General features: G+C 57.4%; 1 long non-coding RNA gene across 1 annotated transcript; it reads right to left on the minus strand.

Moving 5' to 3' along the window:
* Window positions 1–1,894: 1,894 nt before the first annotated feature.
* LOC149124362 (uncharacterized) lies at window positions 1,895–10,977 on the minus strand. Its single transcript, XR_016214327.1, has 3 exons — window positions 10,314–10,977; window positions 9,528–9,751; window positions 1,895–6,342 (listed from the first exon to the last, which is right to left on the minus strand). It is a non-coding gene; the product is annotated as an uncharacterized LOC149124362 (long non-coding RNA).
* Between the last annotated feature and the right edge of the window lie 14,238 nt (window positions 10,978–25,215).

Consider the following 25,215-nt stretch of genomic DNA (forward strand, 5'->3'; position numbering starts at 1 on the left):
ACCCATCCACACTCCCTCCAAAGGAGCCCAGAAGGCCTGTTCCCAGCCCCCTATAAGAGGTCTCTCCCAGCCAGGTACGGTGGACTTAAGTTCCTTTGCCAGACTGAGGCGCTTTGGGCCATTCCCACTGTGACCACCAGATGGCGGTGCCGGCCCAGATTATTGGGTGGGTGTGCCTGGCGGGTGACCGACGGGGGCCTGGAAGGCAATTTGGCTTTGGGACTTTAATTTCCGCCAGTCTAGGGGTTCTGTGCGGCACCTGCACTGGAGTTGTTTGCTTCCTCCTACAAGAAGCAGGTCCCGTATGAGCTGAGTACGGGAGTCAGCTCACCGCGGTGGCCTGAGCCTCTAAAATGGAACCTGGCACATAGTAGGTGTTCAAGGTCCCTTATTGAAGGGAGGATTGAACAGATGAGAATTAAATGAGCTGGGTGTTTGCTTGCTTTTTTTTTTTTTTAAGATTTATTTATTTATCTGAGAGGTAGAGTTACAGACAGAGAGAAGGAGAGACAGAGAGAGAGGTCTTCACCTGCTGGTTCACCCCCCAAATGGCCTCAAAAGCCGCAGCTGGGCCGGCCTGAAACCAGAAGCCAGAAGCTTCTTCCGGGTCTCCCACGTGGGTGCAGGGGCCCAAGGACTTGGGCCATCTTCTACTGCTTTCCCAGGCCATAGCAGAGAACTGGATTGGAAGAGGAGCAGCCGGGACTTGAACTTGCGCCCATATGAGATGCTGGCACTGTAGGCAGATGCTTGAGCTACTATGCCAGGCGCCAGCCCCCACTTGCTTTCATTTTAACCAAGACACCAGGAGGAGTCTCTTAGGAAGGAAGAGGTTTGCTTTGGCTCACTGTCCCCAGTGGGGTGGTCCCGGCAGTCTGGCAGGAGCCACACCCTTTTCGAAGCATAGCAAGCTGCCATATTCAAAGCTCTTGGAGAGCCTTCACTAGACGCATGCTGTCACTGTGCTGCAGTCATGGAGGGTGGCCTTCTGGGAATGCGGACAGGGACCCCCGAGGCCCCTACCCGCGCTGGGCCATGGGAGTCTGCTCTGTGGGCCTCACCTGGGATGTGGATGGCCTCTCTCCATGGGGGACAAAGAGCAGACCCCAAGGCCTACCCAGTTTATGCAGCAGCCATGGTGGGTGGGCAGTTGGGGCACGGCAGGTGCCTGTTGGGGGTCGCTGAGGTTGTAACGGGGACTGGGCCCCAAGAGACCCCACCAAGCGGCCTCCTGCTGTCCCTGTCAGCACTGGCTCCTGGCAGGCTCCCCCGGCTGGAGGACCACACCTCCCTTGGTGGTCACAGAATTGTCTGGATCCCCCAGCCCCACACAGGGCCCCTCTCGCTGCACACCTCTACCCACCTGGGACCCCTGCTGTAAATGCCAGTCTTGTCCTTGCCTTTCAGTGCACACCCAGGGCATCTGCCCAGAGGATGGGCAACTGCTCACTGCCACCTCCTTCCCCACCCCGCTGGGAGGCAGCTTCCTCCCACTGAGTCCTCGTGAGACCATCACCAGGAGCCAAGGCTCTGTGACTTGTCATCTCACACGACTTGAACTCCGCTCTGCTGGGCTCCGAGGCCAGGTCTTATGGGTCTGGGTTATGCCTGCGTCCCTCATGGTGGATGTAGGGCCTGGGCTCTGGTTCTACTCCTGCGTCTCTGAGGGCCGCCTCTTTTGGGATCCTTTATCCCTACCATGAACAAGCGAGGTGGGGTATTTGCTGTCTCCACAGCAGGCCCACTGGGAAGGGGGGGAACTGAGCTACCTCCTCCCCACTCATCACCTCCAACAAGGCGGACAGCAGGAAACACACAGCTCCTGCAGTAACCACTAGTGGTCAAGTGCAGCGGGGGACGGGGGGTGGGGGGGTGGGACTGGCCCCACGTTCTGTCTGAGGCAGGACAACGGCTGGTCAGTGTTGCTTTCCCCTGGAGGTGCTGTGCCAGTTGTTCCAGAGACCCCTGCCCAAGGACCCCAGGGTAAGTGCCCCCAGCACTCGAGGCCCGGTATCAGCCACCCTGCAGCCCCAGGCAAGTCTCTGAACCTCTCACCACAGCTTCCTCACCTGCAACGTGGGGTAGGTGTTCCCTACTTAAGAGGATTAAAAGAGCCCCTATTTCTAGGGCCCAGAACAGTGTCTGACAAGCAGCAACACCAGGCTGATGCCTGCTAAATAAGTCACACAGTAAACATCGAAAGGGTGACCCAGGGGCACGGGGCCTCAGCAGGGGGACTTTGAGCCATGCATAGACTCAGCCTCAGGCAACCCCGGGCACACAGGGGTCCCAGCTCTGCCTGGTTCCAGGCCACACCTCCTGGCTTAGCCTCTGTTCTTACCCTCCCCAGTGGCCTAACTTCTCAAGTTGCCGCTGGCCAGCAGAATCGTCCACTGTCAGAGCCACGAGACAGTCCCCTGCTCCAAACCTGGCGGGACCTCTGCCTCCTGGACATGGAGTCCAGGTGCTGGGATCCCATCTGGGAGGGAGGAGTGAGGACAGCTGGAGCAGGGGAGGAGGCTGGCGGGGTCTGAGCCCTCTGATCTGGCTCCCAGCTGCAGCCTGCGGCACAAGGCCAGGGGAGGTTTTTCCGCTGGGAAGGGTGGGGTCCCTCAGCTTCCTGCGACTTCTGAAAGCCCGTGGATGGCACAGACTCTCCGGCTGCTACCCAGTCACTCCTAGCGCGGCACCCAAAGAAGTCTCAGGGCCCAGGCAGCAGGAGAGGGGTCGGTCTCTTGCCCTGACTCATTCTCTGCTGACTTGGGGCACCCACTGCCCTCTCAGTCTCCAAGCCAGAAACCAGGGCTTTGCCCCAACCCCCAGCCCCCAGGCTGGTCACCGCCATGCCCCCATGACCGTAAGGACCACCTGCCTACATGCCCCCATGACCGTAAGGAGCACCTGCTGCCTTTTTCTGGGCCTCCCCACCATGCCCCACTTGCCACTGCCCCCGCATCCCTCCACTCATGGCCTGCAAGGCTTCTGTGGAACACTCCAGAAGGCCCCAGTCTGGCCTCCAAGGCCCTCAGCCTGCTACCTCCCTTGGACCCAAGCCATTTGTTCGGGCAGAGCCAGCCTCCTGCCTCTGCCCTCTTGCCCCGTGCCCGTGCCAGGGTCCCATGCCTGTGCTCGGCCCATGGTGGGCGGCAGCCTCCCTTGCTGCTCCCCTCCCAGCTCTCTGGCAATTACCCAGGTGATTAATTTGGCAGTTAGTTTGGTGATTAATCATGTTCCTGCCGCTCTGGACGTGCCTCTTCTGGCCTGGCCTGGAAAACACACCTGCTTGGCTTTCTGCTCAAGGACCCAAATCTACCCAGAGCCCCATCACTAAGGGTGCTGGGCACACCAGGGCTACTCGGCAGGGTGGCCAGGAGGGGATTTAGCTGACAGAGACCCAGATCTGCCTCTGGGAGACCCCGAGAGTATCCCAGGATGCACTGCAGCACAGCCTCCCAGCCTTTCTCCAGCCCCAAGAACTTCGCACCTGCACAGCAGCCTCAGCCCAGCCAGGCCTTCACTCGGCCTCTGGAAACACCTGCCCACCCAGGCTCCTGGGCCTGGAGCTGGGCCCTGGGTCCTCGGGGCGTCCCCAGCCTCCCAAGCCTCGGGACAGGCCACGTCCGGTGGGGGGAGTGGGCAGCCGCCCCACAGAAGTCCATTTCAGAAGTCCATTTTCAGACTTTGATTACCAGGGTGCAGAGGGGAAACTGAGTCCTGGTACTGGTGGGTTTGGGGTCAACTGCAACCCAAGTGGCCCTGACCTGGCTGTGGGCTCCAGAGGCAGATGGGCTGCAAGGACAGGGTCCCCTGGAACCAGCCCTGTGGCATTGATTGAAATGCCCCCTGCCAATGAGGGTTTTTAAAGAAATGTATAATGATCCCTAATTGGCACCCTCATTAGGTGCCAATTAAACACTTAAGCATTTCTTACAAGTTTAACACATTAATAAGGCAGCTCATTACATGGTAACGAGGTTTATTTCTCATATTTGTTATATTGTTTCACCGCCACTGACAGCAGTGTTGTTTTTTCAAACACAGCTTCTTGCTGACTCCACACAGCCACAGATCTTCCTCCTTGGTCTCCAGGCACCAGTGCCCTGGGCCCTCCCTGGCTGGCTTTGATCTAGCCTTCCAGGGTTCTGCAGCAGAGACCCCCAGAGGGTCTCAGAGTCCAAGAGCCCTGGGAACCTCCCTCTGTCCATGTGGCCAAATTCTGCATTCCAGGAGCACTGGGGTGGGGTGGGCTTCTGGCAGAGCCCAGCCCCGAGGCAGGCACTACACTAGGGCTGACACTGTGAGGGCAGGAGCACAGTAGCCAGACAGGACAAGGAGGCCCTGTGAGGCTGCCCCTGGGTTGGGAGAAGGGGTGCAGGCAGGGGGAACTGTGCTGAGACCAGAGGTTTGGTAGAAGTCAGAGTTTACAGAATGTGTGGCTGCCAGGAACAGACCCTCAAAAGCCAATGCTGGGGCTGGGGATGGCATCGTGGTGTGATGAGTTAAGATGCTGCCTGCAACAGCAGCATTCCTAGGGCGCTGGTTCAAGTCCTGGCTGCTCCACTTCCAATCCAGCTACCTGCTAATGTGCCTGGGAGAACAGTAGAAGATGGCCCAAGTGCTTGGGCCCCTGCACCCACGTGGGAGACCCAGAAGAAGCTACTGGCTTTGGTCTGGCCTAGCTCCAGCCAATGTGGCCATTTGGGGAGTGAACAAGTAGATGGATGCCCTCTGTCTTTCTCTCTCCCTCTCCCTCTCTCTCTGTAACTCAGCCTTTCAAATAAATAAATCTTTTAAAAACTTAGCCAATTGGGGGGTATTCAACAAAGAGATTAAGATGCCAGTTGGGACACCTGTACCCCAAACCGGGGGTCTGCGTTTCAGTTCTTGTTCTTCTTCTGCTCCCGATTGTAGCTTCCTGCCAACGTGTACCCTGGGGGGGGGGGGAGCAGGTAATGATTCAAGTGTGTGGAGTCCTGCCATCCAATGGGAGAACTGGGTGGGCTTCCCAGCTCCTGGTCCTTGGCTTCCTCCTGGTCCAGTCCTGGCTGTTGGGGGGCTTTGGGGAAGTAAACCAGCAGACAGGAGATCTTTCTCTTTTCCCCTCTCTATATCTCTTCGCTTTTCAAATAAATGAATAAATACAAATTTTAAAAAGAGCAAAATAAAAGCTGTGTGGGGGATGTGACCTCCATCTAGTGCACAGCAGAGAGCGGCAGAGTGCTTTGAACAGGGAGGGATGTGGCCATCTCGGGTGGAGGATGGACTGGGGGGGCGCCAAGGGACTACACAGGGCCACCCTTCTCGCCGCTGATGCCCTCGTGCAGCCTGCACAATTGACTTTCTCACCAGCAGCTCTGAGTTTCCGCTTTCCCCAGAGTCACCAGCAAGCGCATCAACCGTTCTCAGCTTTGCCTGTTTAATCTTCTCTCTCTTAGAGGAGTGAGTTGAGCCTGGTTGCGATGATTGAGTTTCCTTTTGTCTGACCTGTGCCTGTGCCTGTCTGCTTGGCCCATTTTTCCACGGGATTGTTGATCTTTTCCTTCCCTTAAAAGGCTTATGGAGCCCTTTAAATGTTATGAAATTTGCAATTTCCCCTTCAGCTTGCTGCTTGTCTTTAAACTTTGATATATTTTCCACATGGAAATGTTTGATTTTTATGTAGTCAGACACATCCATTTTTTTTCTCCATGGCTTTTCTGGTTTTTGTTGTGCTTTATAAAGGCTGTACCACATCAAATCTGTGTAAAAGCTCCCTTGTCATCTGCTGGGAATTTTTTTTCATCCGTCTTTAGTCCCTCTAGTCCTCGCACCAACTGGAATCGGCTTTTGCTTTGTGATGTGAGGTAGGGATCCAGTTCACTCCCCCGACTCCAGATGATCATCCAGTGATTTCTGTAGGTTATTCTTGTCAGAATTGCTGAGGTGCCGGGAGATGGACAACTGGAGGAATAGCAGGGCTCCTTGTCTGGCAGGCAGGAGAGCAGCTGCAGAAGGCGGGCTGTGCCTCCTGGAGGCTGAGGAAAGGGCAGGGAAAGCCCCTTGGGAATCCAGGAGCAGCCATTTTTGGTACCCACGTTTAACTCGGGTGCTACACTGAAAGTCCTTCCATGGATTTCATGACCTTGACATAACCTTGATGCAATGCAGGCAGAGTGGTGGGCAGTTGAGGGGTGGGCAGGAAAGGAAGTCTGTGTTTTCCTGAGGACTCTCTGCTGGGTTCAGTTGAGGGTCCTGAGCAAGCTGCCCTTGTCCCTGACCCCAGAGCTGCTCCAGAGCAGGGCGAGCTGTATGGTGACACACATCAGTGGTGACAGTGTGCCGTGGCGAGCCCCATCGAGCTTCCTGCAAAGACAGGACCAGTTGCGTCTGTGAGCAAGGCACGGGCAGGACAGCAGGGCCTGGCTTGCTGCACCACATCCCAGCCCAAGCTTCTCCCTGCTTCCCTATCTCCATTCCTCTTTCTAGTTTGGCCCTTGGTTCCCCTTCACTACAGTGGAGGCTCCCCTCATTGCACCCCACATCCCTCTGCTCCCTCCTCCCCCCGACCAGGAGGCCACTGGAATTGGAGGCGGCAATTTACGTACTTTGCCTCTTTCAGCCACCAGGTGGCAGAAGTGAACGCCATACTGCACCTCACTGCATCCCTTCTCTGGAGTGCTGGATTTGACCTCTAAAGAGATCCTGAGGTTATCTGGTAGCCTTGGACCCAAAAGGAGTTGAGGAATGATGGGGCTACACCCCTGTGAGACATAGGACCACCTTCCATCTCAGGAGCCTGTGGCCGTGGCTCCTCTCCAGCACCAGCATTCAGGGAATCGGCTGGACTGGAGGAACCACACAGAAAGCAACAGGGTCTTAGGAGCTTGGCCACCAAGATGCCCACACTGACCAGACCTGCTGATTCCCAGATGGCAGCCAGAGAGGACCCTTCCTGGAGCCACAGAGGAAGAGGAAGAGGGTGGAGTGTGTGGGGAGGGGAGCCAGAACTGGTGGCCGAGGCTCCTACACTGCCCCCTGGCTCTGCACTCAGGGCTTGGCATGCAGGTGATGCCAAAGGCTCTGGTGCTGCCCCTGCAGGGGCTGAAGCTGAGCTGGACCCCAGGGCCACCTCTCCCACCTGTGGAACATGGCCTTGCCCATCCCTCCCCCCACGGGGCAGTGCCCTAAAGCCTCTGTGGATCCTCCCAGCATCTTGTCTCCCTCTCAAGCCCTGCATCAATCAGGCCGCGCCAGCCGGCTTGTCACCCACGACAGCACCAGACACCTCTCATTTGTCTCCATCATGTCAGGGGCGGAGGTGCCCTGATTTGATGCCAACGTCCACGTGTGTACTCTCTGGGCTCCAGCTGCAGGATCCAGCCAGGGCATGGCTTGGGGAACCTGCTTTCTGGGTGTGTGGGGTCCCCAGATCCTGGCTGTCTAGCTTCCTTCTGACAGCCTGGATCTGAAGCCATAAGCCCCTCAGACACAGGCAGCCCGTTGCTCTGGGCACAGTCCTCTAGTTAGCAGTCTGCAGCAGCCCAGACCCAAGTGGTCCTGGAGACCTGGGCACTCAAGGCCAGAGGGAAAGCAGCTGAGATCTTGGCTTCTCAGGAGGCCTGGCCAGGGCCTTGGGAGGCCAGATTAGAAACAGGTGAACCAATCAGCAAGACGCTTGCAAACTCTGAAAGAAACAAACCAGGACCCCGTGGAAGTAAAACCCGAGGGGTACATCTTCTCCTGGGTGGCCAAGGAGGGAAGGCACTGCGGCACTGGGCTGAGACCCTGGTGGCCAGAGCTGCTAGCCTTGCAGGGACCTGGGCAGGAGGGGCCCAGAGGACAAAAAAGCCAGCCAAAGTAAGGGAGCAGGGGTCTCTTGGAGACACAGCCCAGAAAAGAGTGGATGCACGGGAGCAGAATGAACAAGGAGGTGCTAGGGAGGGGGGCTGGGCCTCGCTGGGTGGAGAGGGGCTCCTCACAGACCAGAAAGGACAGCAGGGGCTGGCAGGGAAATGAACGAATGAATGAACACAGCCTTGGACCTGGGCCCTCTGAAGGCCCCGCCCTCACCTCGAGTTGGCAAATACACCTGGGAAAGCCCACACCTTCCTTCTCCTGCAGGTGAGAGCCCAGCAGGGCTAAGTGTCCTCTCCTGGGACAGGTTGGGCCTGCTCGGCCCCTGCCCGTGCTCTCAGCCCTTAGGGAGGGCACCAGGACAGGCTATGCATGGCTGGGTCCATGCCGCCCAGGCAGATCCACTGCTGGAGGTCTCCTGGACTTCCTGGCCCAGCTGGAGTCATCTATTAGGCCCAAGGCCACCTCCCCTGGCCCTGGCCCTGGCCCTGACCCCCACCTGGGACAGGAGCCATTTATCTCCCTCAGCTGCTCCCAGCCCGCGGGGCTGGGGCTGGGTGGCCCTTCCTCCATGCAGCTCATCGGTTAGATACCCGGAAATATCAAACCTGGCAGGTCCCTGCCCAGTGCTGCCCGGGCCTGAGGGGCCTTCCAAGGGGCCTTCCCATCAAGCCCTTGGGACAGCCAGCTTCTAACCCTTAAGGCTCCACCCACCGCAGACATCTGTGCATGCCTGCCACTTGCCCACTACGTGCTGGGCACGGTGAGCAGGGGAGCAAGAGCAGGGTCCCACACAGAGCTGTGCTCCCCAGGCCCAGCCTTGTGGCCAGTGCTAGCGTCTCAAGCTGATGGCCTGGGGCCCTGGACTCAGGAGGCAGCACTCGGGGTGAGGATGAGGTGAAAATCTGGCCCTGAGATTGAGGCACCCAGCACAGGGTTCTCCCTACCCTGGCACCAAGCCCTACCCTGGCTGTTGTGGGTCAGGTAGGAAGCCCCAGGCAGGAGGGCTCCAAGGCTAGGTGTGTGGCTGTGAGCCGGTCAGGACACAGCTGCACAGGACGCCTGTGTGAGGGCAGGCCCCCCCCCCCCCAGGCTGATACCTGGGCTGTCAGTGCATCAGGATGCGAATAAGCAAGACCCCTGGGGGCTGGACCACGGTGGTGATTTGTCTGTGATGGGAGGAGCCCTGAGTTCAGGGTATGCTGCAGTGCTGAGACGTCTCTCTGGGAGGCAGAGGTGGAGTGTGCTGGGGCTTTCTTACTGCTCCCCCATGGCAGGGGGTAGGGGAACCTCCCTCTGCTCTCCTCCAGCCTCCCCTCTCCCTGGGATCCACCCGCAATCCAGGACAGTCCCTGGGAGCCCCTAATCCCTGCACTCCCTTCAGCCGCTGCTCTCTCTCCCCAGCCTTATCTGTCTCCTGCAGCCCTGCAGGGCTCCCCTGCGGCTCAGGCTCCCCCTCCCTGCAGCCTCCCCGCAGGTCAGGTGGGTGTCCTCCCCCACCCCCTTCACCTTCCTCCCCTGCCCTCCCTTTTCCCTCTTCTCTGCCTGCCTCTCCTTCCCAATGCCCTCCCAGGAGAGAGAGGCGCTGGGGGGCCACGCACAGCAGCCACTGCGCTCACTCGTCCAAGGTCAGGCCCGCTGGACAAAAATCCCTTTGACCACTTCCTTCCACATCCCAATCTGCCGCTGCTGACCTCAGACAGAAAGAGGCCCCGGCGGTGGTTTCCTTGCCACACATAGAAGGCCAGGAGGGGTGGGGGGTTGTTCACCAAATGCAGACGCAGCTGCGGTCTGCAAGGGTCCGCTCCCGGCCCTGACAGTCCAGAGAGAGCTTTGGCCTCGGGTTCCAGAAAGGACGCAGCAGGGGAGAAAAGGCAGCGTCTTCTCTTCCCCAGTGCAAGGGCCATGGCCGACCCCCCTAAAACGAAAGACAGCTGAGTAAGAGAAAAGCATACCTTTATTTTACCTAAGTTTTACAGGACACAAAGACCCAGGGAAAATTGCATTATTTTAGGTCTTCTCTGGGTCCTTTCTCGGGCCAAGACTGTGAAAGGTGTGGGTGGTTGCAGAGACCCGTGATCAGGTGGGGAAGGGGGTGTGAGCTCATGCTAATAAACCAGGGCAGTGGGCTAGGTTCCTCCCTGGATCATCACTGACACCCCCACCCCACAAGCAGGACACCTGTCTCACGAGTCCCTTAGGGGAGAAGGGAGGTGGGCTGCACAAGACCTCCAGGGCTCAGGGTCACTGCGCGCCTTCCTTTCTTGACCTCAGGGCTTTAACCCCTCCCCTGACCTGTGTGGAGGGTGTGGGGGTCAGCCCACCCCAGGCAGCAACCTGACCCAAGGTCACTTCCTGCCACAGCTTCTTCCTATCTGTGAGCCCTCAGTTCACAGTTATTTGCACTCCCAAAGTCTTGACTTTTCCTCATCTGTAAAATGGGTCCCCCACACACCCACAGAGACCCAATTCAGACTTACCCCTGCCCTTGGGAAAACAGCCCAGGAACACTGGGGACGGTCCACCAGGCTGTGTGTGACACGGAAAAGGTGCCCCCTCGGGAGCTTGAGGGGACCTGTGGGCAGAGGACAGGGTGATGGGAGGAGCAGGTGCAGCAGTGGCCGGGAAGCACCAGCACACGCAGGTGCTCAGGGAGGGCTTGTTTTCCTCTCAGTTCTGCCCTCTCCTGCCTTCCCCAGGGCTGGGATCAGCTCAGGTGTGGGTGGGAGTCCAGGTGCTGCCCAGAGCCAGGGTAGCAGCAGAGGGGAGGTGATGGGTGAGTGCCAGGCCTGGCCCAGCCCTACATGCCCTCTCGGGATCAGCAAGGTTTGTAGAGGGGAGCTCAGAGCCTCTGCCCCAGGGTGCCAGAAACCTCCACAGCCAGACGGACAGCCACAGAGAGCCTGCCCTCTTCTGGCTGGGCCTGTAGAGGCTGCCTCGAGGCTGCTCTGCCCCCAGCGTATCCAGGGACACCTCAAGGAGGGGCGGCTGGAGTCGTCTGCTGAGGTTGATCAGAGGCCTTGTATGTTGGGCCCAGGACAGAGGAGGTACTTCCAGCTGTGAGGGTATGGACAGCCTGTGTGTGAGAGACAATGGGGCACGTGTGTGCACATGGACATGCCTGTGTGTATATGCATGCCCCACTGGCCAAGTGAGATGTGGGGGCATGGCTATGTTATACATATAGAAACACAACAAGATGTGTGTGTGTGTGTGTGTGTGTGTGTGTGTGAATGCATGTGTGGGCAGCTGTGTATCGCCTCTCCTGCCTCCCCGACCCCCTGGGAAGCTCACCTGCACTGCTGCACTCTCAGGTGAGAAGGTGCTGAGCTGTCCCAGCTGTCCACCTGCCAGCCACCTCACCCGCCTCTGCCCAAGGTAATGAACACATGAGGCCATTAAAGAGCAGATCCATTCAACTTAGCTTCGGAGAGCAAAGCAGCTGTGGCAGCCGCGAGACAGGGCTGCCAGGGACAGAGGCTGAGCGGGGAGCAGGTGGGGCGCTGGCAGGGAAAGATGGGAGGGTGGCTGCCCAGGACGGCAGTGGGATATGCATGGGGAGGGGGCCAGAATGGAAGGGAGAGGAAAGGAGCCTTGGCCAAGGCCAATAAGCAAGGGGGCCAGGGTGGGAGTGGGTGGTGGCAGAGAGGAGGAGGAGGAGGGCAAAAATGAAGGCAGCCAGGAAGGTGGGCTTGTGCCTTCTCAGTCTTCTGGGGTCCTCTCCGGGTATACAGGAGCCACTGGTCAGGTTACTGAGCTTCTGGGACTTCTCTCAACCCACTTCACGGTTTCTGCATCTTGATTCATGACCTGAGGGCAGAAAGTGCCTGGAGAGGACAGCATAAACAAAGGCCCTGGGGCCAAGAAAACCATGCTGCTGTTGAGGAACTGAGACACTGCTGGGGCAGGGAGCTCAGTGGAGGCAGCAGGGTAGGGAGCTTCTGGAGGTCTGTCTCAGAGACGAGGGGGTCTGGGAGCAAATGGATCAGGGATGGAACCGAGCAAGGGGGCGCTGGGGTGGAAGGAGGGGCCTGTGAGGAGTGAGGAGGATTGGTACCAGGAGGCGCCTTCTGGGGCTCAGTGGGGAGTCTGGGATATCTTGGGGAGAGGCTAAACCCAGAAGGGGAAAAGGTAGTATGGGAGAGTAGACCCAGGACGGCCCTGCAGGGCAGCTGGGCCCGGTACAGGGGGAGGCAGGCCGCCTCGGCCACTTGGGAGCTGCCGGCAAATGGCCTTGCCCTGAGCCATTCCTGTGGTGGGGAAAGGTAACCACCAGGGCTGGGCCAGGGAGTGTGGTGGTGAGCAGTGTGGTTGAGGCTGTAAACTCGGCTCAGCCGGCACTACCTGGATGTGGCCCTTGGAGCGTCTGAGGACTCCCTACCCCAGGGGCAGTAGGCTGCTGATCAGCAAGGTTTGCTGGGACCCCTTCTCACCCCACCATGCTGTGGGGCTGGGCTGGGGACTGAGACACAGGAGCAGTAGGGGTGGGCAGGATGGAACACACGGAGGCTCAGGGGAGCAGGAGAGCCTGGGGAGGCCTCCGCTCATCCCACACCGGACAGCAAGGGTGGGCCAGGTTGGGGGTCATTCCTAGTGGAGGTCCCTGTGTGGGCAAAGACATGGAGGTGGGTCAGGGTGGGCCCTGGGCAGAGCGAGAGGCCGCACAGCGGCCAGCCTGGAAGGGCGGCAAGGGGCACCAGGAAGCACGGTGGCACCATGGCCTCTTGCAGCACCTCGGCTGAGGTGAGGTCTCTCCTTCCCTCTTCTGTGCAATGGGGGTGCTCTGCAGCTCCTAGGGGGAGGGGCAGGACACTGGAGCCCCGCCCTAAATTAATGCCTCCCCCAGACCCCTCCCCACCCCACAGGGCAGCTAAAAATAAAAGCAGCGATAATTTCCCTAAATGAAACCGCCACTTAAACACTTAAAAAGCAATAAAAACTCAATTTTCTTTCTCTCAATTATTTTACTTATTCCATTTTCCAAAAGGTTCCCCCTGTTATGAAGATGTATTTTTCCCCATCAGCGGCACCGCTCCCCGCCATTACTCAAACTGACTCAGCCTCCCTCTGCCAGGAGGGTCCCTGGTCTCCGCGGCAACCGGTGCGTGTGACTGGAAGACTGTGACTTCAGCACTGCAGCCGCCTTCGGTGGGGACACTTGGGGTGGGGGACAGTTCCTGCCTCAGTTTCCCCGGCTCTCAGCTCTGCACCCCCAACACCCCCTGGATCATCCAGCCTCTGAGTCTCTCACACAGGCATCTATCCTCAGCCTCCTGGCCCCACTGAGATGCATGGAGGGAGACCAGGTCCCGCCGCCCTCAGACAAGCACGCAACCTGGTTCAGGGGAGCAGACCCTGCGCTTCAATCACAGTCCTGACACCCTCAAAATGAGCTTTCCCGATGCCATTAGTGCTTGGTGACCGGCTCCATTTGTATCACGCCCGCCCCGTTGCCTCCTGTCTGCTAATTGTTTTTCCTCACTCCTTCCATTTTTAAACTGCTGTCTTGTTGCCTTTTAATTTTTAATTATTGCTGCCTCCCCTTCCTTCCTAATTGGCCCAGGCCCTGCTGAGTGAGGCTCCTTGTGCGTGGAGCTGTGGCTGGCTAACTCCTGGCTGGCTGAGACCTGCCTGCCCCCTGCCCTGGGTCTGGCCCCTTTGGCCACAGTCTTATCCTGGAGTCTTGTCAGCCACACACTTAGCCCCTGCACAGCGAACGCACCGGGATCCAGGTCCTTCCTGTAAGCACACGCTGGGCACTGGCTGTACAGGGGGGTGGCATCCTTGGGGATGTGAAAGACTGGACCCATTTGAAAATGGCCCCTTTTCTGTGCAGGACCCTGGCCCTGCTTTGCTGATGGCCTTGGGCCTCTGAGATTTGCTATAACAGGACACCAGCCTCCTGTGGCCACTGCCCCCAGTGCAGAAGTCACACTCAACCACACTCACCTCTGAGCCTTTGCTCACACACACGTGCTCCTGTTTCTTTGGCTCTGCTGACTCCTATTCGTTGCTCTCTGTTGGAACTGGCTGTCCATTTGTCTATCCATGTGTCCATCAGCCACCCATCTGTCTGTGGGTCTCTTTGTCTGCCCTTCTGTGCCCTGGCCCCTCTTGCATCTGCCCTAACCTCAGCTTTTCCCTTGGTGTCTGCCCTGAGGCCTCTCCTGCATCTCACTTGGTCACAAACACGCCGGGGCCACGTCCTGACCTCCACTGCCCCAGCCCATGGCAAACACATCCCTGTCTCCAGGCCCTTGTGCCCAACCAGCAGCCATCCCTGCCCGGAGTCAGAAGGCCAGGGCCTTCTTCTGAGTTCTGCCTCCATCTTGCTGTGTGACTCGGGCAACCTCCTTCCCTGCTCGGGGCTCTTGCTTTTCTCATCTCTAAATAGAAACAGATGAGTTTCTGCCTGGCCCGTCACTGTTCTGGGTTCTGGAAGGACACGGAACCACAAAACCAGGGGCCATTGTGGTTACCCATCCTTTGGGGCCTCCCACCTGGGCAGCCCCTCCCCCCTCTGAATCCTCTACATTCTGATCCTGGAGTCCTCACTGGGTTTTAGGGACTCGGTGGTCACATTGAATTCTGATCTACCGTGGGCTTCATTTGCTGGGACTCTGGTTGGGGTGGTGGTGGAGATGGGATCCCATACGGCAGGGGGAGACTACACTACTGGCCAGCCAGGAAAATGTGCGGTCCCTCTCTGGTCACAGGCAGCAGAGGTCCTCCCACCAGCAGTTACCTTCCCCCTTGCCCGGGTCTGGGTTCAGCAGGTCAAGGAGGAGGCAGGGCCAGGATGGGAAGGGACTTTTTTTTTTTTTAGATTTACTTATTTATTTGAAAGTCAGAGTTACACAGAGAGAAGAGAGGGAGAGAGAGAGAGAGAGAGAGAGAGAGAGAGAGAGGTCTTCCATCTGCTGGTTCACTCCCCAGGTGGCCACAACGGCCAGAGCTGCATTGATCTGAAGCCAAGAACCAGGAGCTTCTTCTGGGTCTCCCACGCGGGTGCAGGGGCCCAAGGACTTGGGCCATCTTCTACTGCTTTCCCAGGCCATAGCAGAGAGCTGGTTCATAAGTGGAGCAGCCAGGACTCGAACCGGCACCCATATGGGATGCCAGCACTGCAGGCGGCGGCTTTATCTGCTACACCACAGCGCCAGCCAGGAAGGGACTTTTAGTGACACTGTGCAGCCTCAGTGCTAGTCCAGGCCACACTTGATCCCTAAAGTCACCCTATTCAGGAGGAGCTGTTACAACCCTGCTTCACAGCTGGGCAGCCTGAAGCTTTTAGCCGAGGCAGTGTTGAGCCCAGGGCTCTTCGCACCCCTGTGAGAGCTCCTGCCCCAGGAGGAGGGTGAGCCCTAGGCTGAGGATTACCTCCACCCCCTCCCCTTCTGAGAAGAAAGCAGCAAGGGAGCTGTGTCAGAGACCCTGGAGCAGGGACAGTCACCTGTCTTGCATTCCTCTCCTCCCCATCAGGTGATCTGACAGGTTTGGTGGCTGAATGCATGTGCCAGCCCCACCTGGCCTCTTCCGAATGTAGCCTCAGGTGCTCTCCGGCACCTCATGCAGAAGCCCTTGTACTTCCTGTCCTGTCCCTGGCGGCGCCGGCCTCCGGACCCGGCGGCTAAGGGCAGGGCGCGAGGGGTGGGGGCACCTGCACGGACGCGCATGCGCCGAGCGAGCGGCGGCCCGGCCCCGCTCCGCAGCCTGCGCTCCCCGCCGCCGCCCGCACCCCGAACGCGCGAGAAAAGCAAACAAAGACGTATTGGTTTCTGCTCTATTAGAGGCGCAGGAGGGGGGAAATCAATGTTTAGTAAATGGGAAAAGAGAAAATCGTTCAGGAAAGACAGTCTATTTCCAAGCCGGAGAGGGGTTCGTAAACAGCACAGGCCATTGCGGAGGAAGCACCGCGGGCCATAAAGCTCCCGAGCCCGGCAGCCAGGGCGCTCCGCTCGGCGAGCCGGGTGCCAGCCTTCCCGGGCGGGGCGCAGGGCTGGTGCGTCTTTCCAGAGCCACATCCAGGCATCTCAAATTGACTGCACTGCCCCGCTCCCTCGTCCTTGGCACCTGGCCCACAGGAGCCTGCATGGTGGCGCAGGGACAGTCCCCCCCGCCTCCGTCACTGCTCCCCACCTCATGGTTCTAACCGTGGTGACTGCCTGCACTTGGCTGTTCCCAGAACGGCCAGGGCTGGCACCTGGAGGAGGGATGTTGGAGCTATGCTTTGAGTCACGTGGAAGAGTTCTCCAGACTAAAGGGGAGGAATGGCGGCCCAGGGTGGGAGAAGAGCCTTGGAAACGCCAGAGGTGCTTGAGAGGTGGCTGCAGGCTCTAAGGGGGTGCAGTTCCCATAAGGATGGGGGAGATTTTAAGAATAGGGGAGTTGGGGGCTGGCGCTGTGGCATAGCAGGTAAAGTCACCACCTGCAGCGCTGGCATCCCATATGGGCGCCGGTTCAAGTCTCAGCTGCTCCACTTATGATCCAGCTCTCTGTTATGGCCTGGGAAAGCAGTAGAAGATGGCCCAAGTCCTTGGGCCCCTGTACCCGCGTGGGAGACCCAGAAGAAGCTCCTGGCTCCTGGCTGCAGATTGGCATAGCTCTGGCCATTGTGGCCGTCTGGGGAGTGAACAAGCGGATGAAAGACCTCTCTTTCTCTCTCTGCCTCTGCCTCTCTGTAACTCTGCTTTTCAAACAAATAAATAAATTTAAAAAAAAGTAAAATGCCAACAGTTAAAAAAAGAGAGAGAGAGAGAGAATAGGGCAGCCAAGCTGCTGTAGTGGCTAAGGGAGGACCTGAAGCTGGGAGGGAGAAACAGAGGTGGAACGGAGGTGGGGGCTGGCATCAGGTGTGCCCCTGCCCTCCCCCTTGCTTGGCTACATTTTCCCCAAAAGGCCTAGAATAAAATGCAGCATCAGAGAAGGGGAGTTAGGTGGGATAGCTGAAGTCAGAGCATTTCCTACTGGAATCTCTTAGAACACTGACCTGTTAAGATGGCTGGGATGCTGGGTCCTCATGGCTGGCATTCTGCTGCTGCAGAGAAGGTAGCTCAGCAGGTGCGTGGGAGCCAGCCTTGTTCTCTCCACTCATCAAGTCCCAGGAAGTATTGGATTTTAGCTTAAGATGGATGGCACGACTGGAGTCTCCTTTACAAATGAATTACACTCATTTACCATTTGTGCACATGTGTGTGAGCATGTGTGTGCATGTCCCATGGAGGTGTGGGTTTGTGGCATATTCCCACGAGGGGCACATTCCCGCGAGTAGGCATGAGTGTGTAGGAGTATGTGCTCGGGAAGGAAGTGGTGCCTTGCACAAGATGACGTCTGATGAAGAAAAGATTCCCGTGGGTGGGGAGCTGGGGGTTGGAGGATGTGGGGAAGGACAGCGGCTTTATCATTGTTGCTGTTACTATTATACTGTGTGCCCTGCACAAAGTCCCTTCCAGGTGAGCCTCTCTGCCTCACGACAGCACATGAGGTAAGCTCTGCTGGTCTCTGTGTTTACTAAGGAAATGGAGACTCAGAGAGGTGAGGTGACCTGTCTGAGGTCACACAGCAGGAGCTGGGACCTCAGAGCATGGCTGGACCTGAGATGACTTTCCTGTTGGAGAGATGGTCCTGAGAGAGAGCTGGAGGTAGAGAGGAGCAGGTAGAAGGCAAGGGTTGAAGGGCATGGGCATTTTGGCTCCCCAGGGCAGAGTTGAGATCTTGTTTGCTCTGGACAGGAAAAGCGGTTGGCAAGGAAATGTGCCCAGGCACATGGCTCAGCTGGGGACCTGTTTCGGAAGCAGTGGGGTAACCAGTTTGACCCCTTCCTGGGTGCAGCCACACTTCCCAGCCAGCTCTCCACTTCCACTCCACCTTTCTGGGCCTCTGGTTCCCCCAGGCACTTGTCAGGGGAGGTCACACTTCTAGTTTGTCTGGGTTCTGACCTTCTGGAGCTCTGGTTTGTAGTTACACATCTTAGTGTGTGTGCCCAGAGAGGGGCATGAATGCAAAGGGCAGGGGGGCATTCCAAAGGAACACAGGCATCTGCTTGTGTGAGCACAGGCCTTGGGGTTCAGGTTCACCCTGGTGGGGGAGGGGTGCATGAGCATGGCTATGAGCAGCAGACTAGGGTAAGTCAGATATCCAGGGGTGAATGGGACGGAGATGGGTCTGGGTGCAGGGAAAGGGGGCAGAAAAGGTCCCTGGACCTTAGGCCTTGAATTTCCTCTCACCATAGCCCATTCTCATCCCTGCACCCACTCTGGCCCCACTGCTCAGGGCAGGCACAGAGAAAACAATTTTGTTTCAGCAAAGGTGAGCAGGAGATGGAGATGGTGATAAGGGAGCTGCAAGGAGAAATCTGCCAGCCTGGCCCCTGGGCTGGGCAAGGCGAGGCACAGATGGGGAGGGCACTGAAAGGAGGGAGCTCAAAGAGACTCTGGGGTGAGGGTGCCTGGGGGAGAAGCAGTGGAAAAGGGGGCACTTGGGGGTAAGGCTGCAGGGAGGTGGGGATGGCTCAAGGACACCAGGGATCGGTGGACTGGTCAAGGAGGCAGGGACTTTCAGGCCTGGGCCCTTGGGGGACCCATGCCAGGCACCTCCTGAGTCTTGGAGTTACCTTCCTGCATGAGAATCCAGAGAAGGCAGACATGGACTGCAGGGTCAGGAAAGTCCAGGTGCTGAGAGGAGGCTAAGACAAGGCTTTTTTTTTTCTTTCAGTGCCTGTGGAGAATACAATGTAACCAGCCACATGTTACCTAAGAGGAAGGTTGAGGGGAGACCTAGCTGGAGGCTGCTGTCCCCCTCTCTTTTTTTTTTTTTTTTGACAGGCAGAGTGGACAGTGAGAGAGAGAGACAGAGAGAAAGGTCTTCCTTTCTTCCTTTGCCGTTGATTCACCCTCCAATGGCCACCACAGCCAGCGCGCTGTGGCTGGCACACTGCGCTGATCCGATGGCAGGAGCCAGGTACTTCTCCTGGTCTCCCATGGGGTGCAGGGCCCAAGTACTTGGGCCATCCTTCACTGCACTCCCTGGCCACAGCAGAGAGCTGGCCTGGAAGAGGGGCAACCGGGACAGAATCCGGCGCCCCGACTGGGACTAGAACCCGGTGTGCCGGCGCTGCAAGGTGGAGGATTAGCCTAGTGAGCCGTGGCACCGGCCCATCCCCCTCTCTTGAGGAAGACAGACATCTGTCAGCCCAGAATCCTGATGCCATGTGGGTACCTTAGCCAGGGGCATTCCCAGACAGGGTCTTAGGCTGTGGCACACATGGGTGCCCTGCTTATGAGGGAGCAGATACTGAACTTCAGGCCATATGAGGGACTGTCCAGCTTCAGTGTCCCATCCTGCCCCAGAATGAGATCAAACAGACCGGGGCAGTGGGCTCAGCATGTGAGAGCCACTAGATAACTGGAGTGAGGGGCTGGAAGAGGGGAGATGTCCAGGAGGAGGTGCTTGGGGGCCTGATGATGAGGTCTGCTTGCCACTAGGAACCCTTTCCCTGATCGGGCAGGAGCCAGCTCAGGCCCTGTCCAGCTGCCCAGTCTTTTCAGCACCCAGCTCCTATGTCCCTCATGGCAAGTACCCTGCAGATGTTCCTGCCGTGCCTCCCCTCTCTGAACAGCGATGGGAACTTGGCAGGGCTTGCCCAGGGCCTCCCTCATCCCTAGGGCTATGGTGGGCAAGGCAAGAACCCAGGGGCTGTTTCTGGGAGTCCAATGTCCTTTGAGTGCATTTTGCTCACCGAAGAAACAAATGAGCCCCACAATCTAAGGCCCAGCAGCTTCTAGAAAAATAGCTGTAGTCTAAGAACTGCCCTTGTCTCCCCACAGAGAACCACCCGGAGGTCTGGGCTGTGTGTGGTTGTGGGAGTATCTTCTGCTACTTCAACCCTTGTCAGCAACATGTCCGGGGGCTCCTATTTGCCCCTTGGACACAACAGCCCTGGTACTCTGAGTGTCCTCCCTATGTGACTCAATCCCACAGGCCTGGGGGTACAAAGTTGCTGAATACCTGGTCTTGACCTCAAGGGACCATAGATCTGAGGTCTGTATCGGACCCCAGTAGGAAATGCTACTTTCCAGGGAGCGACCCATCTGCATAGCAGTCAGGGCCTCTGTCCATCCATCAGTCTGTCAGCCTTGAGGCCATCTTGGAAAATCTTCCCATCTTTTAGTGGGAGAAGGTAGGAAGAGGGCGAGGAGGGACCAGAAGAGGCGTGTTTGTGAAGTGGTAGCTGTGTTGGTGGGGGAAAGCAGAGCTCTAATGTGGGCCTCCCCATAGGCCCCAGGCCTTGGCAAGGAGGGAGAGGCTCTGGATTCTCCCTGGGGGGAAGGGCAGACTAGACAACAGCCCCACCGCAGATAGGTTCAGCACCACGGAGAGCTCCCACAATACTACCAGGCTGCAACTAAGCTCAGCTGCCCCTCTCTGCTGTGAGACAATGTCTGTGGTCCCTCCTGGTGGGTCTTATGCACCCATGGGTGTGGCCTCATCTTGCTTGGGTGTCCCCCTACACTGACCCAAACAGGCCAAGATCTCAGGACCAGTGAGTCTATTGCCACCTGAAAGATGGCCTGCCCCAGGCTGCTCTTGGGTCCTGGAGACCCTCTGCCCGCACGCTACTTCCCCTCAAAGTTTTAATTTAACCAAGCCATCCTTTCTTCTCCCTGAAGAATCAATATTTTCTCTGTCTTTTGACACTTATTTTATTTTATTTTTACATGCGGCCTCCCAAAGGCTGTAATTTACAGCTAATACCATGCAATCAGAGACAATGGCTGGGCGCCTGTGAGCAGGAGCAGGCAGGCTCCCTGCCAGGTGCCCTCGCCCCCCCCCACATACATGCTCAGGGGTGCCCATGGATATGAGGCCCCGGGGTGCAAGGACCACAGTCAGGCAGGGAAAGACGTGGACCAAGACCTCAGCCTTTATCTGGAGGATACGAAGGGTGAGTCCCATTCTGCAGAGGGGCTCCAGAGCAGTCCAGGGGTATGGGAACATCTGTCAGGGACTGATATAGGTAGAAGGGAGGGCAGGGTGTTTGTAGGCTCCCTGCTGAGCAGTTGCAGCGGAGACCCCCTCCCCATCCATGGAGGTCCCTCCCATCCCCCTCACCTCTGCTGGGCTATGCCCACGTGGCTCCTGCACTGTCATCTATGGTACTGTCACTCTGTGTCAGTGATTTAAGTTTGCTGGTGGAGCTAGTGACAGCTTAAATGGCTGCTATCTCCTCCCCTTACCCGCCAGACCCTGATGAGGCCCCTTGGGGGAGCAGGGTGCTGGGGTGGGGTCCAACAGTGCTTTCTGAGCTAAGAGGGCAGGGCAGGCTGCTTTTCTCCCTCCGGAAGGAAGGGAGCCAAGCATGCCCTCTCCTTCCCCTCGCCAGTGATCAAGGAGGGAAGATAAAACCCTCCATAAATTCCTGGGAAATGGAGTGTCTGGAACGTGCTCAATTCCACCTGCCTGCAGGTGAGAGGCACAGGGAGGGGCAAGGAGCTGGATTCCCAGTGTCCATCTGTGAAGCCTTGTGGTCTGGAACAGTGGGGAGCACAACAGACCTGCCACTCAGCTGAGCTCAGATCCAGCTCCTGCCTCCCCAGCCCCACTCCACCCCTCATTAATATTGTTGCTTAAACCCCAGCACCCCCACCCCAGGTCCTCATTCCTCTCTGGAGTCTTTGTCTCCATTCAGATATTTGATCCCCTGTTCCATTTATGTTCACCTAATAGGAAGGGGGCATTGTACATTTGGGGGAAAACTAAGGTAAACAGAGGCAGAGCAGGGTTCCCTGGAAGCCAGGGGCAATGCACATTCTGCCCTGGCCCCTTGCTTGTCCCAAGGACGTGAGCATCTTGAGAGTGGAGCTGGATCCCTCCCTGCAGGGGACAGGGCTGGCTAGGGGCAGAGCTGGGTGTTCTGGAAGGGTGTCTCAGCACTGGATCATGAGAGTCTATGAGGGCCCAGCATGTCTGGTCCCCGGTCCTGAGGTCCTAGACCCACCCACAGGAAAGGCCTGCCTGATCCTGCGAGGTCCAAGGCTGGGTCAATATCAGTTGCACATACAGCGTGGGTACCAGACCTCAGCCCTTAGCCTTCTGGGAACCCAGAACTGATGCAGCCAGAGGTGGCCCTGGCTGGACACCATGTGACAGGAAGATGCAGCCCAGGGGCAGTGTGAACACTGTAAGGGCTCCTCACCCAGATCTGTGGAAACTCATTAAAGCAGAGGCCTGAAGGAAGAATGGGTGGAATTCTGCAGAAGGAAGAGCTGTGGGAGGGGGTAGGCATTTGCAATACAAGTGAAGCAGCCCCTAAGCGAGGACAGGACTTAGTCATGACAGTAGAGTGACAAAGGGCTGACATGACAGCTCCAGCCCAGAAAGGTCAGGCACAGCTCCTGTGGGCATCTTGTCCTGTGTAAGGAGGCAGGCAGAAGTACATTCTGTCTCCAAACGTGGAAACTAAGGCTCAGTGAGGTGGACTGACTTGTCCAAGGTCAGTGGTTTGCAGGTGGCTGAGCTGGGACTTAAGCCCAGGTCCCACTGCTACACCTCAGCTCCGACCTGAGCCAGGACTCAGGCTAAGCTGGGCTTGTAGCTCACTGGCCTCCTAAACCCTTGCAAATCCCTCCTGGGAGCAGGAAGTGTCAGAGGAGTAATTAAATGACTGAGTGAGCAGGGCCAGCAACCGGAACAAGGCACCCGGCCACAGCAGGTGTCCTTCCAAACAGGCACATGGCCTCCACCTGGAGGCTCCAAGGGCCTGAGCTGGCAGGAGGACCCATCTCCTTCCCTGTCTCACCTTGCCAGTGATGGGAGTTGGGCTGACTCAGCTCTCTGTGCAGGACCCCTGGAACATGGGCTCAGGGCTCGGTAGGACAAATTGTAGCTTGTGGGTGACCCATTTCTGTCACCGCTTTGTCCTAAGGAGCTCATAGCTGGAAGAGTAGAGTCTAGGCAGGTGACAGGTCTGGGTGGGGTCCTGGGGTGGGGGCAGGGCTGACTTCTCAGGGTCCCATTTCAACTTGAACAGACCCCTTAGATCTAAGCGGGGCTTAGGAGTGCAGCACACTTGGGGCTTCTTCCTGCTTGCATAGCCCACGCACCCCTCCATGCACAACCCTGACTCAGCGGCTTAGTCCAGCTCCCCCACCTCCCACCCTAACCGCCTTAATGACTTTTTAATAAATTGAAAAATTGTTTCAATACCAAATGCGATCCTGGGACATTGTTCGTGGCTGTATTGAGCTTAAGTCAAATGCTTTGCGTCCCCAAATCCGACTGATTAATAATTACAAGGAGCTAGTCTGTCTTTACTGTAATGTGTTTAGGAAAACTGATGGATTTAATTTTTTTATCGGCCAAAGTAAGAAAATGTAATCTTTCTGAAAGTATCTAATACAACAATGCACCATAATTAGTTTCTCTGGAAACAGGCATAATGGAATAGAATAATAAATCACTTCTCCTTTCGTCCCTTCTCTCTGATGGAGAAAGATTTCCCCTCTGTGGGGCCTGGAACGGGACAGTGAACAGAAGTGGGGGGCAAGGCAGCCATGGTTGCACAGCCCACGCTCTCCTCTGCTATTGGCAGAGGACCTTAAGCCTGCCCTCCCCTCGGAGGGGCTCAGAGCGTGGCTCCTCCATCCCACACCAGACCCCAAGTGTTTGCCAGGAGCTGGGACCCAGGTTCCAGGTGCTGGTGGCTCCTGCCTCATCAGGAGACCCCTGCTTTCCATACCAGCCAGGAGGACAGGCCCTCAAGGGGCAGTAGTGACAAATTGTTGTTTGGCTGGGCATTTGGGTGTCCTGAGCTGAGGGAGGTGGATGGGCAGGCAGAGGATGGCTCTTGCTTTGTGCATGGGATTTTTCATGGTCACTTCCCTGCTGTGTCCCCTTCCCCTGACATGGGCTGCTTGGAGGAAAAGGAAAGAGGGGGACACCAGATGGGGAGGTAGGGAGGAGGTAGGTCCAGGCCTCCTCTCCCAGCTGGGTGGGGGTGCACTGGCCTGCCACCCACTTCCATCAGGCAGCCCCCAGGAGACAAATGGACCTGGTTCTCCCAGGCCCTGCCCCCGACTCTGGGGTAGCTCTGCTTGGCAGCAAACAGCCCCAGTCCTGGACCAAGACCTCAGGAATGGGCTATTCTCATTGGAGACCTCCCCACACACTGGCTGCATCCCCCCTCGGCAGGCACTGACCTCAGACCTGCACTCCGTAAGGAAAGATCATTGTTCAGTTCACTACTCGTGAGCAGCCTCTGTGGCCCATGACGGATGACATGGGAGGACCCACATCTCTTGGTACAGGCACCCCAGTGCTAGGAGAATCAGACCCCTGGACCTGTCCTCCTCCTGCCACCTCCCTGACCTGGGGTGATGGACCAAAATGAGCCCTAAATTAAGAACTTGGAGGCCTTTGCAGACCTGCCCAGAACCCCCTAGAAGCCCCCTCCATTTCTCTCCCCAGTTCTGGGGAGGCTGAGCAGCAGAGAACCCTCATCCAGGTTAGAGGTTTGGAGGCTCAGCATGTGAATGGTGCCCCAGAGGGTGACTTATAACTGCCTGACTAGATTCAAGGGTCCCCAGCTGGGGAAGCCACTAGCTGGTCACTCTTCTCCTCTGTGCCCACTGAGGCCCTCACCCTCAGCTGGCCACATCTCTTCCTTCTGAACCCCCAGGAAACTCGCCCCGCTGGTCTCTGCCTGTTCTTCTGCATTGCAGCCCTCACTGCACCTGTGGCCTGAGCCGCAGCCTGAAACTCAGTTCAGCCCCTCCCTCCCTGTCCTCCAGCTGCATTGAGGCAGGACAGTCTCACCCAGCCTCGGCCCCAGCGGCATCCTTTGAAAAATCAAGATGATTTTGTGGTTATTGACTTATTTTAATATTTGAAAGTGTATTTATTTATTTGAGAGGTGGAGAGAGAGAGCCCACATTTGCTGACTTTCTCCCCAAATGCCCACAACAGCCAGGGCTGGGCCAAGCTGAAGCTGAGAGCCAAGAACTCCATTCAGGTCTCCCATATGGGTGGCAAAGACTCAAGTACTTGGGCCATCATCTTGTTGCATTCTCAGGGCATGCATTAGCAGGAAGCTGGAACCAGAAGCAGAGCCGGAAGTTGAACCCAGCACCCCAGTACAGATGGAGTTCCCAGAGCCTCTGGCTCTGTCTCACTGAGGAAATACTCTGCAGCCTCTGGGAGCTGGGGCCTGCTGCAGGAAGCCCAGCCTGAGATTCCGGGGGGACTGAAGAAGACTGGTCCAGCTCACTCCTCTCACGAGCCTGCTGGACAGTGCATGGGCTGGAGGTGGAGGCAGGGAGAGAAGGAAAGGGACCCTGAGAGTTGCTGTTAGATCTGATCTGCTTGCTTCCTGGCTAAAGGTGGATT

The sequence above is a fragment of the Oryctolagus cuniculus genome, chromosome 10 (genome assembly GCF_051225735.1).
Source record: "Oryctolagus cuniculus isolate XC-2025 breed Fujian yellow rabbit chromosome 10, ASM5122573v1, whole genome shotgun sequence".
NCBI classification, from domain to species: domain Eukaryota; kingdom Metazoa; phylum Chordata; class Mammalia; order Lagomorpha; family Leporidae; genus Oryctolagus; species Oryctolagus cuniculus.